Genomic DNA, 13,609 nt, shown 5'->3' on the forward strand with positions numbered 1-13,609 from the left:
TCCAAGGCAATATCAATAGAAACTTAAAAAAAAAAAAACTTGCGAGGTAGGTAGGACTACAATGAACGTTCACGGCGGTGCCATTCAAGGCCTTTGCGTGAATGCACCATTGCGCGAATCACGATGATTTGTGTCGTGCGCGTGTGTTTGTACTGTGTTCTACCAAACCTTCACGCGCGTGCGACTTGTATATATTTATATTTATCATGTATATATGTAAATAGATTTATTGTCAGTGTACTCCTCCCCTGTCCTTTCTACTATCCCCTCCCCTCTTTCTTTTCACTTCTACACGCTGCCTGCGATCCTTTGTTTCCGCTGCCCCAGCTCAGGTGCTTCCAACAGCGATAGCAGATGCCGGGGTAGAAAAGTTTTTACTTTCCATATTCAATGCAAAATAAAAAAAAACAACAAAAAAAATCGCGAGTCACCATCAGAAAGCGGGCAATTCGCCATGGTCCGTGCAGTCTTGAAATGAAAACTAATGTACACATTCGACGCAACTAAGTTTCAATTCAGCTGTGACTGGCGTCATAATCTTGATTACATTTATAACGTTTAGGAACAGCTATTTTGTTATAAGAAAAAAGTCACTGTAAAAGTACCTAGCTGTCGCCAGTGATCGGAAAATACACAACGAGCGCACAGGGAATTTACCAACAGCACAGGGATTGCCGTTTATTAAGCTGTACTAACCTGCAGTGCTTTCCTGCCGATGTTATTGTCACGAAAAGTTGAAACTGCAGCCTCGAGGTCCTTGTGTCGAAACTTTTTTTTTTAATCTATATCCTTATTTTTCGTGTCACAGAAGAGCAAGAAGTGAAGGCAGTGCTGGAATGGTAAATGCGAATGCTCACCAGTGCTTGCGCCGAGATGCGAGTTCTCCATCGACAGACTTAGGAGCGTTTGTGTATTTGTAGGCGCTCGTGTTACAGTCCTCTCTGTTCCTTTCCGTTCATTCTTCCTTAACGAGTGCCTGCTATCGCAAAGGAACGCGAATTAGAGGCGACACCGGCGAATTAATTAATCCCGCGCCGCGTGAAGCCGCTTTGGAGCTTTCCCACTGAACGCCCGCATAGCCGACCTGGTGCGGAAGAAAACCCTAATTGGCAGCGTTATACATAGACGCCGTCGTGTGTCTGCGGGCGAAGCGCAACGAGAGCCTCGGAGGCAGCAGCTCAACCCGGGGGACGTCCAAGAGCCCGCGCGCATACAGCGTGTCGCACTCGCGTGCCGCGCAACGCAGCCGCAGCTGCCAAAGAAACGGCATCAGGAAAACGATTAGGGCGGCGTGGTGCCGAAGTGAGTTCGATTTCGTTCGGGGCCGTCGGCGCGCGCTCGTGCGCGCCACTCAGCCTCAGCTGGACCCAGTGCAGTGGAGCAAGGCCGGCACGGAAACGGCCCGAGATGGATGCTCTCTCTCGCTCTGTTTTTTTTTCCCCAACGGCAGGCAGCCGCGCTCAGTGCCCGGGCAGCACTGGCGTGGGTTATTTCGGGGCCGCTGATTGATTCGCTTCGGCGGCCGGTGCGAAGCATTCCCGCTTCGCTTGTTCCGCCACAAGTTGCGTTGGTGGGTGAAGCCTGTGCGATTGAGCCGTTCACAATTTGTCCTTGCCCTGGGGCAAGGACCTGCTCCTGTTTAGTCTAACGCGCAGCACCGGTGAAAAGGCGAATTCGCGGAATAAAGTGTCCGCGCCCGCGCGCGCCGTGCGCCCGAGTGCAACGGACATCTCGTGTTACGAAGCGTGATTTTATTATTTTTATTTTTGGAGTCTGCACCTGCCGGCGCGTTCTTGAAGGACACCGAAAACTGGAATGGGTGCTAGAATGCGCCACGTGCACCTGCTAGCGGCCTTCGTCCTTGTTCTAGTGCGTCGCGCTGATTTTCAAGATGTCAGCCTGCCACTGTTGACACTGACGCCAAACATCGCGCAGTTGCTGTCGCTGCCAGGGCGGACGAACGAAGCTGAACCATTTCAAATAGCGCATATCCAGTGGCTTAAATGGTGAACGGATAGTTTTGGCTAATAATGTCAATATGCACATATACTCCTGCATGCGATGCGCGACCACCATGAACACTGCTTCTGTTTTGTTCTGACAGCGTGTAGTACAGTTCACGTTAGGTGGGGCACCCTGTATAAGTTATTGGGCCATCACTACTGGCAATACACGAGGTCACAGAGCTCGCTAGTTTCCAGTCGTGTGCTTACGGCTACGCTCGCCATATTGTAATTAATTGAGGCCGCTCAAGCAATCAACAGCGCCCACAGTCCTAATCACCTTGAAGTTTGCCGACACTAAGCGCGGCGCTTCCAGCGATCGTCCTTGATCCCGGTGGTATGCGGGTCAAGTATGTGATCACTAAGCATAGCCGGTTTCGTGCAACGGACATTATTCCCGCCGCTTCCCTCTCTATCCTTACACTCAGGCCTGCATAATCCTCGGGATGGTGTTGTCGAGGAGAACCCGCCCCGAGTGTGGCCCGCTTGGTGCCAGTCAACAGGCCTGTGTACATTCCTTCTCTTCGTTCGTACAGCCACTTAAACTTACGTGAGGGAAGCCTCACTTCGCATGCCAACAGTAAGCCCGTATACTGCGAAGCAAGACCAATTCTATTCTCAATCAAAGACCGGCATCAAAACTGGCCCTCTGCAGTCCACCCTGACTGCAAAGGACCAGTAGCCGAAGAACTGCGAAGTTTGGAGGAGAATGGAAGCATAAAAAGAGCGAGATGGACTGACTTGGTAACTCCAATTGTAGTGCACAACAAGGCATTGGACACAGACTTCGTGGAGACTGTACTAGGTGTTTTAAGGAAGCACCCCACTAATTAAAAAAAAAATAGGCTGTTTGAGGTGTGAAGATGGCTTCTGCAGCACAATAATACCAGTAATCACGGGCATCAGAAAACATGTGGGTAATGTCAACTAGTAAGGTGATTACTACTTTATGATAATAAACTTTTTGACTATTACAGTTAGGTGCCCGGTTGCAGTCAGAGGTTTGTAGCCGACCGTTAGTAATAGAAAAATAAGCTTATATAATTTTGCAAACGCGATGACCGTCGGCGCTTTGGCTGAACAAATTTTGGCCACATTGCGGCAAAAGACACGCTCTCTCGAAAAGCCCGCGCGCAAAGCAAAGGTCCCAGCTACGGCACTTCTGGCGCGTTTGCCACGGGACCTTTTCTCTCTCGTGTGCTCTGGAGTAGCGAGCAAAGCGAACAGATGTGAGCTCCGCCGCGCGGGTGGGACAGAAAAGGTCACGTGGCACTTTTGCCATGAAGGGACGTGCCCTAGGAGGTGTTTGGCACACGGGCCTTTCGAAAGAGCGCGTCTTTTGGCGCAAGCTGGCCAAAATTTGTTGAGTGACAGCGCTGCGGGTGATCCAGTTTTCGAAATCCTCAAAACTGATATGGCTATTTCTATCTACTCCCTCTTCGGGGGATCCTCACTCAAACGCTTGCAGTTGGCAACGGAATCTTGTCAGACCATTTCTCATCCTGCAAGTACTGCGCAGTGACAGAGCGAAACCTTGTGGCGTTTCGCACGGCCGTCGTACAAAACACCATCAGCCGACTACTTGCCTGGGCAGCCATTTCATCCTTTGCCCAGATCGCCAGCCATTTCTGGACTTCATGGACAAAACAAAAGCGTGTCATCGCTGGTAGCAGCAATAATTCAAAAATAAACGATGAGAGTTATGGCACAACAGTACAAGCTGAAGTTTGGGAACAGTAAGAATATGGAAGTTGCAGATGCGCTATTGCGACTGCCTCTTAAATAGATGAACCGGCACGCCTGGCTGCTTTCGACGCAACACAACTCACTGCAAAACAGTGTGCAAAAAAAATAAATAAAGTGCGACCGTATATTTACTTCGGCTGTGAACAGTACGCTCACGGAATAGACAACTAGACATAACACTGGCATATTTTGTGCCCCGACCCAAGGTTCCGGTTGAACAGGCATGCCCAACTTGAGGTGGTCGGGTTACTGCACCCAAGATCTTGCAACTCCATGGGTGTGCTAGCACTCACAAGCTACAAGGCGTGACTCGGATGAAGATGTTGGCTCGCTCTTATGTTTCACGACCTCTTGACAAGGACGTTACTGTCGCGTCTGTCAGAGTATCCCCCTAGTCCAGACTGCCGGTTCACTGTAGTCATAGCCATACCCGATAATAATTTGGCAACACGTTCATATTGACCACGCTGCCGAAGAAATAAATATGCGTATTTGTCAACGCCTGTGTACTCAGATGGATATAGGTGTTATTCATGCTTGCTGCGACCAGCGCAAAGACTGTACAATGTTTGAACACTCTTCGCAGAGCTTGGCTACACCGAACAAATAAATGTTCCTAATAACTGTTCTTAATATACCTGGGATGACTTAAAAGGGTTCAATCATACCAAGACGTCTCCAAATCACGCCGCATACAGTGCGGCTGCAAAGAGGCACGTAAGTAAACATAAAGCTACCTATTTCAAGCAAGTAGTGGCTGACAAAGCTGCTGGAGTGAAACGTGCGGTAGTTGTGATAGTAGTGGCTACACAAATAACAATAATAATAAATTGCTGAGGCTCAGCTTGTCTAAGCCTTGGGAATGCGAAGCATCCCACGGCGACGGCGCGAGGTGGAGGCCGGCTCTCTCATCCGATGTCACGTGGTGTGACGTCACGGTGTCACGTGGCGTGACGGCTAGGGGTCCCACGGCGACGGCGTGGTAGCTCTAGCAATATGCTTCGCATAAAAACGGGAGGAAAAGATGGGAGCCGGCTGTGACAACTGCTGTAGCGTGCCGTGCAAAAGCGGCGCGGCGACTTCCTGTTGTCCTACAGAAACCACACCAGATTTGGTAATGACAAGGACATCAGCTGAACTGTTGAACTGTTCGCCTCTTATGAAGTTGTTGCCACCTAAACTAAGTTTCACAGGCAATACGGCGGATCGTCAGAGGAGAGCTGTTGACCAACACCGTCAGCAGACAGGACTAGCAGAGCCTTTCTCCCCGCAATGACGAGGTCTACACCAAGACAACCAGGGATCGCCTTGGTGCTGAGCCCTGGCAGCAAGGAACCATAGAACATGTCCTTAAAGAGGTATGGACACAAAATTTCTGAAGGAAACAAACGATATGATTTGTTTAATGGGCGCAACTAGACGCTACCTAGCAAGTTTCAGTAACAGACGTTGAGTGGAACATAATTTATTATTCAAAACAAAACATTCGCCAGAGATCTGTCTGGTTGGGAAAAGAATTAATTTAAGTGAGAAAAGAACGCCAACCAACAATGAGATAACATGACTTTTCGGAAACTACTCAGTTCCTTCATCAGTTGTGACTGCGGGTGAGCTGCAGCTTGGCTTTTGAATAAAAACCCTCGTATAGTTAGCCGCCTGGTCACTGATGAACGCAAACCGTGGGTGCAAGAGGAGGGAAAGGTTCCGTGGGAGCGCTCAACATTTTTCCGCGTCTGTTAAAAGTGCCATGGCTCAAGTAAGAACCCCCTGAGCGAGGGCGTGTTATCTAATTTTTGGTTGGCGTTCTGTTCTCACTTAAAGAATTTAATATGTTTTTAAATGTTGACCGAGGAGCCGCTCGGCATTTCCACCCGCATCGAGTGACGTCAAGGTGCACTTGCCCCAATTATTGTGACGTCACCGAACCCAGTGGTTGTTCACAGGAGCAACCAGTGTTTGGCTACGACGCCGACATCATCAGGAATGGGTAGTCCAGGTTGGCGAGTCGACCGTGACGTGAAGGTACACTTTAGCGCTGGCGCCGACCAAGGCCGAAACTGCCGGTACAAAATCATTTGTAATTAATTGTGAACGATGCGTCCTGGCATTTCGAGCTCATTTTTATGACCACTAAACCCGCATTAATCTTCCAAGGCAAAAAAAAAAAAAGCACACCAGGAAACTTTGTGCCTGCACCCCTTTTATTCCCCTGTGCATGTCGCGATGTTTTGAACCTACGTACGGTTCACTCATGATGACCACAATCAACATGATCGAGCCCACAAGGACTAACGTCCAGACGTCGAGCCGACACTCGAGGCAAAGACTCCATTCCAGAGGCCAAGGCTTGCTAAAGACAGCTCTCCCTGTCGATGAATTGGCAACCCCTACAATTCCAAGAAGTCTGAAAAACACCAATTAAATAGCCTGTGATCTCTTAAGGAGGAAGGTTTGGTTTGATTTATGAGGGTTTAACGTCCCAAAGCTGTTCAGGCTTTGAGGGATGCCGTAGTTAAGGGCTCAAGAAATTTTGACTACCCGGGATTCTTTAACGCACACTGACATCGCACAGTACACGGGCCTCTAGCATTTCGCCTCCATCGAAATTCGACAGCCGAGGCCGGGATCGAACCTGCGTCTTTTGGGTCAGTAGCCGAGCGCCATAACCACTGAGCCACCGCGGCGGCTTAAAAAGTAAAGAGTGTTTTCTTACAATCAAAGGGCGAGCCCGTCACTTCGACGTACAGCCCCCGTCAAAAGTATACAGCCCAAGGGGTTTGCTTCGAAGCTGTTTAGCGTGGCTCCCTGGCGCATCAAGCAGTCCAAACCTTGGCAGGATTGAGGACGCAATGCCTTTCCTCTTTCGAGAGATCACGGTTGCTGAGGATGCATAACGAGCCATGCTGCAGGCCTCACAATCAAACCCCTTGGGCTGTATACTTTTGACGGGGGGTGTACGTCACAGCCCTGAGAGTGCAAGCTGTTGAGAAATGTGTTATATTGCAGTAACGATTTTAGTCCTTCTGCAGCTGAATTACTGCATAGAATTGACTGTGTCGCCTGCTCTGAATGACCTGCGACTGAAAAAAGGTGCCCAGGCTTAGCTTGGTTAAGCCAAGAATGCGTTGCTTATTGCGCGGTCTTTTTGCGCAAGGTATTGCTTGGCGGCACTCGATTTTCTCAGCAGCTTTTCCTCCGTGACGTATGGATGGATGGATAGGAGCGCCCCCTTTGAAACGGGGCGGTGGCAACCGCCCCCATGCTGAGCCGCTTCTCTTTTTTTTTCTCTTTTTTTTTTCCTTTTTTTCTTTTGTTTTAAGTGGTTTGGTGACGTCACGTCACCACGTGACGTGACGTCACGTGGTTTGGTGGCTGCCCGGCCGCGCCCAAGGGCTGAACTGAGTGATTGCAATATGCTACGCATAAAAGGACATCGAAGGAAACTCTCCCTTACAAGAATGTTACCGCGTTTGGAACGTAAAGTGCACAACAATTGTCGGTTCGGTCTGCTGTGCGTTTCGGCGAGCATGAATTGTCTAGATACCATACCAATACCGTATCTATGTTATAAGACACCTGGTAAATTCAAATGCAGCCAGAAAATTTATACTCAATCAGAGGAAAATTTCATCTTTAGTTCATTAACCGCTATCAATTCTATGTGTTTTGGTATATACGGTGCAGCTCAAAGAAATGATCTTATGAAGAGGCCGACCTCATTGAAGTTTTTCGCAGCTGCTGCCCAGGGACACCTGTTTTATTATTTCAGCTAAGAGGACGCCATTTTGGTGAAAACCAGAGTGGATACTCCAGGGTGAGAACGTTCATACCTCCGTAAAAACGTCTCGGCGTGAAATACACCCGGAGCTTTTATTCGCGCTTGTTCTGAGGTCGCTGCATCGTATGCTGAGTGGACTTGAGGTCGGACGCATATAATTTGCAATTTTGTGCGATGCTAAACGAACATAAGGACTTAGCCACAGTTCGCAACCACAATACATCCCTTCCTCGTAGCTGACCGCGTTTCCTTAAAAAAAAAAAAAACTGAGAACAAAACAGCTCAGACGCGCGTCCCTTCTCACTAAAATGGTTGATCGCGTGACACGGATACATAGAATACTATATCTGCTGCGGTTCGTTTTTAAAACATGTCTTAGCTGGTGTGAGGCCATAACCTTGGGGTCTCGATTTATGAGGCGTTGCAAGTTGAGGCAATGAGCGCTCTCGAATCCCAAGTCTTGAGGATCTTTCAGGCGCCGAGATGAAATATTCGCGAGCGAAAGCGAGAAACGGGTGGAAAGTGCTCGACTCCCGAAAAGACGCAAGCGTTGCGTACAGGAAAGAAAATGGTCGCTTTCTGTGTCGCGCTTCGCGCATCTGGGCCAGCCCGCGCGAAAACGGGGTCAAACTCGGTCGAGCTTTCCTGCCGGCCTCTGCCACCTGGTGGAAGTCATTGGAGAATCGTGTCCGCGCAGGCGAGAGAATACGTAAGTTGTGTTACTCACTTCCTTCCATAGATGGCGACGTGTATGCATGCGTTTTCATTGTCATTTTCAGCCGCCGCCTTCCTGCTGGCGACAGCGGCACGAATCCCTTCTGCCCGCGAAGATTCAAGCAATTCAACCACGAGCATCTCAACTGCCAGCTTATTTTTTGCTGAAGTATAATGACGAGGATAAAACTGTGTAAACCATCGAGTGGAGTTTTTGGTGTTCACTAATATCGACCTTTTTCCGGTGCAAATTATGCGCATAATCGCCACATCGTACGAACGTAAGAAGTATATCCAGTGTTCGCAAACAGTCACGCAGTTTCTAACGTTGAAATGTATCGTTAAACCGCTTTCCATGCATGTACCATCTATCAGTCATGACTAGGGCTACGAGAATAGTGCTTTTTCGATACCGAATCGAATGCGAATGGAATATTCGCATGATTATTCGATGCTTGCGGGGGTATACGTACAAAACGAATATTCATGCGAAACAGCGAAGAGCTAGCGACAGCATTGTAACTCATGGAGTTAAAGCTGTAGTTGTCGATAGACGCAGCACTGGTCTTCACTATGAGTCACACAGCCCGAAGTCAGCGTATTAACTCTGTGACAGCCATTTTAATAATTACCTTTTGCTAACTGACGACGACGGCGCACAACTGGCGCCGCATCTCAGTCTTGAAGGCCATATGTTTAAGCGTCACGAACGTCACCACACCCATAGAACCGTCGCGGCACTGAACGCATAGACCAATACTGGCAGTATGCAATGAGAAGTTTGGAGTGGGCCCTGTTTTTGAAACAACCGTCAAAGAAAACTCCGGCGTGCCCGATTCAAAATTTGTCTGTTAGGCGAAAACTATTAGAACTCTTCATATCTTATTCAGTTCGTTTCAAACATTTGTGAATATGCTCTATTTGATAAGCTCAACTAATAGAACAGGCGTATGTTCCATTCGACATTGGAAAATTTCGAATATTCGCATCATGACCTTTCGTACAGATCGCATCGCAGACTCTAGGAGAAAAAAAAATGTACGAAACACTTCATATCGTGTTCATATGCTCAAGTTCGTCGGCAGAAACACGTTAGGTACATTTTCGTGCTTCAGTTCTACTGAGGTCTGCTCTTTAGATCTCAGCAGTATAGCGAGCCTTTACAGTCTCATGTGCAATAGAAACCTCTATGCTCTCCTCAATAAAAGTTTTATGCATTCATTCTAGAGTTTTCAAGGTCCGGTGCCTCGATCGTAGCTGTTTAGCGACTTCTTCGTGTGCCAAAGATCCTCCTGTTCTGACACACAACACACACAACACAAAACACGCAAACAGTCTGGGCCCAGGCGCCATATTCGTTCAAAAAAAAAAAATTACACACTGGCAATCATCGTCTACGTGAGCCACTCTCTGTCAAAGGCGTTGACCTATTGTTCAACGACGGGAAAGAGTGCCTCGTGGTCATCGCGGCTGAATCAGAATTCCGTCTCTGCCTCTACGGAAGGCCATTCTGAGCTTTTAAAGCAGAAAGCTGGGCTAGTTGGTGTTTGGATTGAGCGCCTGTGTTGTATTTGTCTACCCTGTCGTCCTTGTTTTTTAGCGCTACTACTATGTCCTCTCATTCTGGGCTATCAGCGACCATTACGACTTGTGTTGGCTTTCCAACCTGATAGACCCCTCTGGCCGTCTCACTCACTGGAGTTTGTGACTCCAATAATTCAATGTCACCATGTTCTACATGTATGGACGCAAGCACTCCGACGCAGACTGCCTCTGACGTGTCCCTGTCGACGCGGTTTGAAAATGCGACGGTGAGGACGCCTTCCTGGGAACAATCAGCGCCAGCACTGCCGCTTAACAACTCTCGGGCACAGAGCTACAGCGCATTATTGAGTATATCGAAGGCAAGGCTTCCTCTTCCTCAGCCCCGCCCTGTTGAAACGTGGATCATTCTCAATTTCCATATGAATGGGATCATCGTGAAGAAAAATTTCGCACCTAACAAGGCCGCCTGCCAAAGAAACCTTCAGGAAGAAATTATGCAAGCTTCGCACGACGAATCTGTAGGCACCTCGGCTCTACTCGAACCATCCGCCAAATCTAAGACAAATATTACTGGCCCCGTCTGTCCACTGACGTCGCACGCTGCGTTAAAATTTGTTGCGACGTCAATGCCGCAAAACGCTACCAAAAAGACCTGCAGGATTTATGGAGCCAACTAAGCCACCAATGAGACATTACCAGCAAACAGGTATGGATCTACTCGACCTATATACCACGTCGACGTCCGCTGGCAGGTGGATAACTGTAGCAACCGAAAACATCCTTCTTAGGCATCGTACCCGAAATTTTCATCATGGACAGGAGTACTGCATTTACTGCTGAACTTATCCAAGTAATCCTGTACTGAAGCGAGATCGGCCACCGGAGGACGACTATTCATAAACTAACACGCTGACAGAAAGATTACACAAAACCATTGCCGACATGTCCGCCATGTACGCTGACGTCGAGCACAAAAACTAGGACGACGTCCTGCCTTTCGTTATTTTCGTCTTTATAACCCCGTGATGCGGGAAGCAACATAGTACGTCTGTCGGGCGCTACAGACAACCCCCTCAACTTGTCCATTCCCTCCACCTCCTCCACGCTCAAGAAGCTAATACATATATTCACAAAAAAGATGATCTCCAATAATGTCTAAATACAGGCCGCAGCAACACGTCCATCCTTTGCCAAAAGTTTAGGATCACTGGGTTTTACTTCTGGACGATGCTTTGCAGCTTGTTATGCATCACCACCGTTCCAAATCCTTCGAAGCTTAGCAATTCTTGTGCTCACCCCTCGGAGAGTTAGGACTTCCACAGATGCCACAAAAGGCCCCCGAAACGGTTCAGATGCAAACCACCGGGTACAACGGCAGCCGTGTAACGCGTTACACGTAGCGAATTTTTGTAGGTGGACACTACCGCCACGTAGTTCAAAGCGCGACTGAGGTGTCCACTGACCCAGAGAGCCAGTTATGCGCCCTTCCTTTCCTCAAAACCAACGCAGTCTAAACCCTCCGTTGGTGAAAAGCAAAGACGCATAACTGCCTCAATTTGTAGGAGGACACCACTACCACGTCAAAGCGTGATTGAGGTGTCCACTGAGCCAGTAATCCAGTTGTGCGTGCGCCTTTCCTTTCCTCAAAACACGCGGAGGATTTAGAATGCGAATAAGACGACACCGGGAACTATTTGCATCGTGCAAGGGGGCCCTGTAGTCTGTGAAGTGTGCCGGAAACGCGATCGAACCGAAGACCGCAAGCAGTCACCCGTGAAACGACAAAATCAGTCCGCCACTCCACATCTCTCTGCCGTTAATGCCAGTCTGCTTTCGCTGATCAATGCGCTAAGCGTTAAGCTTAGATGCAATAACTTTTTTCAAAGTTTGATGCTCGCTCAGAGGTCTGCTTGATTTGTTCTCGTTGCGCTCATTTGGTTTAACAAATACAACTAGTTATACATTATGTCGGTTCACGAGTATTTACGATCACTGCCCGGAATGGAGAGATTGCAGTTCGGTGCGCGTACTTGTGGAGCGCAGCAAATGTCCTGCTAAGCGCATCACAAGCACTATCTACTACTCCGGTTGCATCGTTTGTCGCACTTCGTTTGGTTGCAGCGTGCGAACTTCAAAATTGCTCCTGCTATTTCCATGTCACCATCAGTGCTGTACTGCCGTGCGCCAAAACGCGCTTCGTCAACTTGGAAGATTGTTTCCTTGCGGCCAGCCGCTGTCCTCCAGTCGAAACTGCTACATCGGTGCTCACGCATTTGTGACGATGGCTGGGATCAGGCTCAGGCTCTTGCGCTCGTGCTAAGCTAGAATCCGTGAGGTTTAAACTCCATATGCAAGGACAAGCTGCGAACAGGGCCCTTTAGTCGTCTTTCCTGCAAAAGAACCGGTGTCAGCCCGGAAGTGGCTCATACCCACTCCCGGAATTGCTGTTGCTCCTCTCCCGTGCATTGTGGTGTAGCACGCCTTCGCCTCGGCAGGAACGTCGGCGCTTGGTAATCGTCGTTGTGCCAGTAACAACAGGCCTCAGAAATTTGACATACTATTACTTTTGCCTTGACTGTGAGACACATTGTTAGAGTCTTAAAAATGGAAATTCTGTTTGCCGGTAAATAAGAGGTAGCATATGATATTAATTACATATTACTTTCGGGTGCTCAGCAGGGTAAGATGCGTGTTGTTTCGGATACGAGGTTTCGATCGCTGGCAAGTGTGTCGCTGCGCTTCAGAGATCAGCGCGGAATTTTCGCCAGCATAACATCTGGTGATAACTTGCATAAATTACGAGCACAAACAGGTGAGAGATTACGAGACTGTTTTGAAACCAGAGTGCGAAGGCACCGAGCGAATGCACATCTCTGCTAGCCATGGCGTCACCCTGCCGCCGCCGCTTGCGGTGCGAGTGACGGGGCGCGGCGCGCAACCGGGAGTGAAGACGCCGATCTGAGCTGTTTTTCTGAGTGATTATCTTTCGTGTGCCGAAGACTGCATCACAAACGCTGAGGCTTTACTTGTGGCGAGCCGCGTTCTCCAGTGGAAGTTGAGTGCGCGCGCCGCATCTGCTCGCATGTGACGACGGCCCGCTGAGCGATGTATGCTCGGCTCGCGTTAACTTCGAACCCGCGGGTGTTTAAACTCCACGTACGCGACCTTTCGCGAGAAGACAAAGCTGCGGGCAGGACGCTTGGTTGGTCTTTCCCGAACTACACAAACAACGTTGCTGTTTACCCGGAAATGGATCGTTCGCGCTTTTGTCTTTCCGGTCGTTCCCATGTGCATTGCGGTGGAGCTCGTCTTCGCCTCTGGCTTGTTCATCGCCGCGCTGTACCAGCGTAGGCCTCAAATAGATTTGACATTCGTTTCCCCCTTTAGCACTATATATGCTTTATCTGTCTTCATAACCTCATTAAGCCCTATGACATCCCATTTGATACCCGATAAATGTGGAATCGGCAATGAGCAAAGTCAAAACACAGCGCACTACACTTATGGGCGACTTCAATGCCAAGGTAGGCACGAAGCAGGCTGGAGACAGTGGGAAACTATGAGATAGGCTCTAGGAATAGCAAGGGGGAGTTATTAGGAGAGTTCGCAGATAATGCCCACGGGCCCTTAAGGCTTCAATACATTAAATGAAATGAAATGAAATCAAAAAGAAGTAATTTACTGATCATGAATACCTTCTCCCGCAAACGAGAGAACAGGAAGTGGACGTGGAAGAGCTCAAATGGTGAGGCTAAAAATGAAATAGACTTCATATTCGGCGCTCCCCTTGGAATGGTGCAGGATATGCAGGTCCTCGGAAAAG

The sequence above is a fragment of the Amblyomma mixtum genome, chromosome 3, assembly GCF_055824585.1.
Source record: "Amblyomma mixtum isolate Tamu chromosome 3, ASM5582458v1, whole genome shotgun sequence".
Taxonomy (NCBI): Eukaryota; Metazoa; Arthropoda; class Arachnida; order Ixodida; family Ixodidae; genus Amblyomma; species Amblyomma mixtum.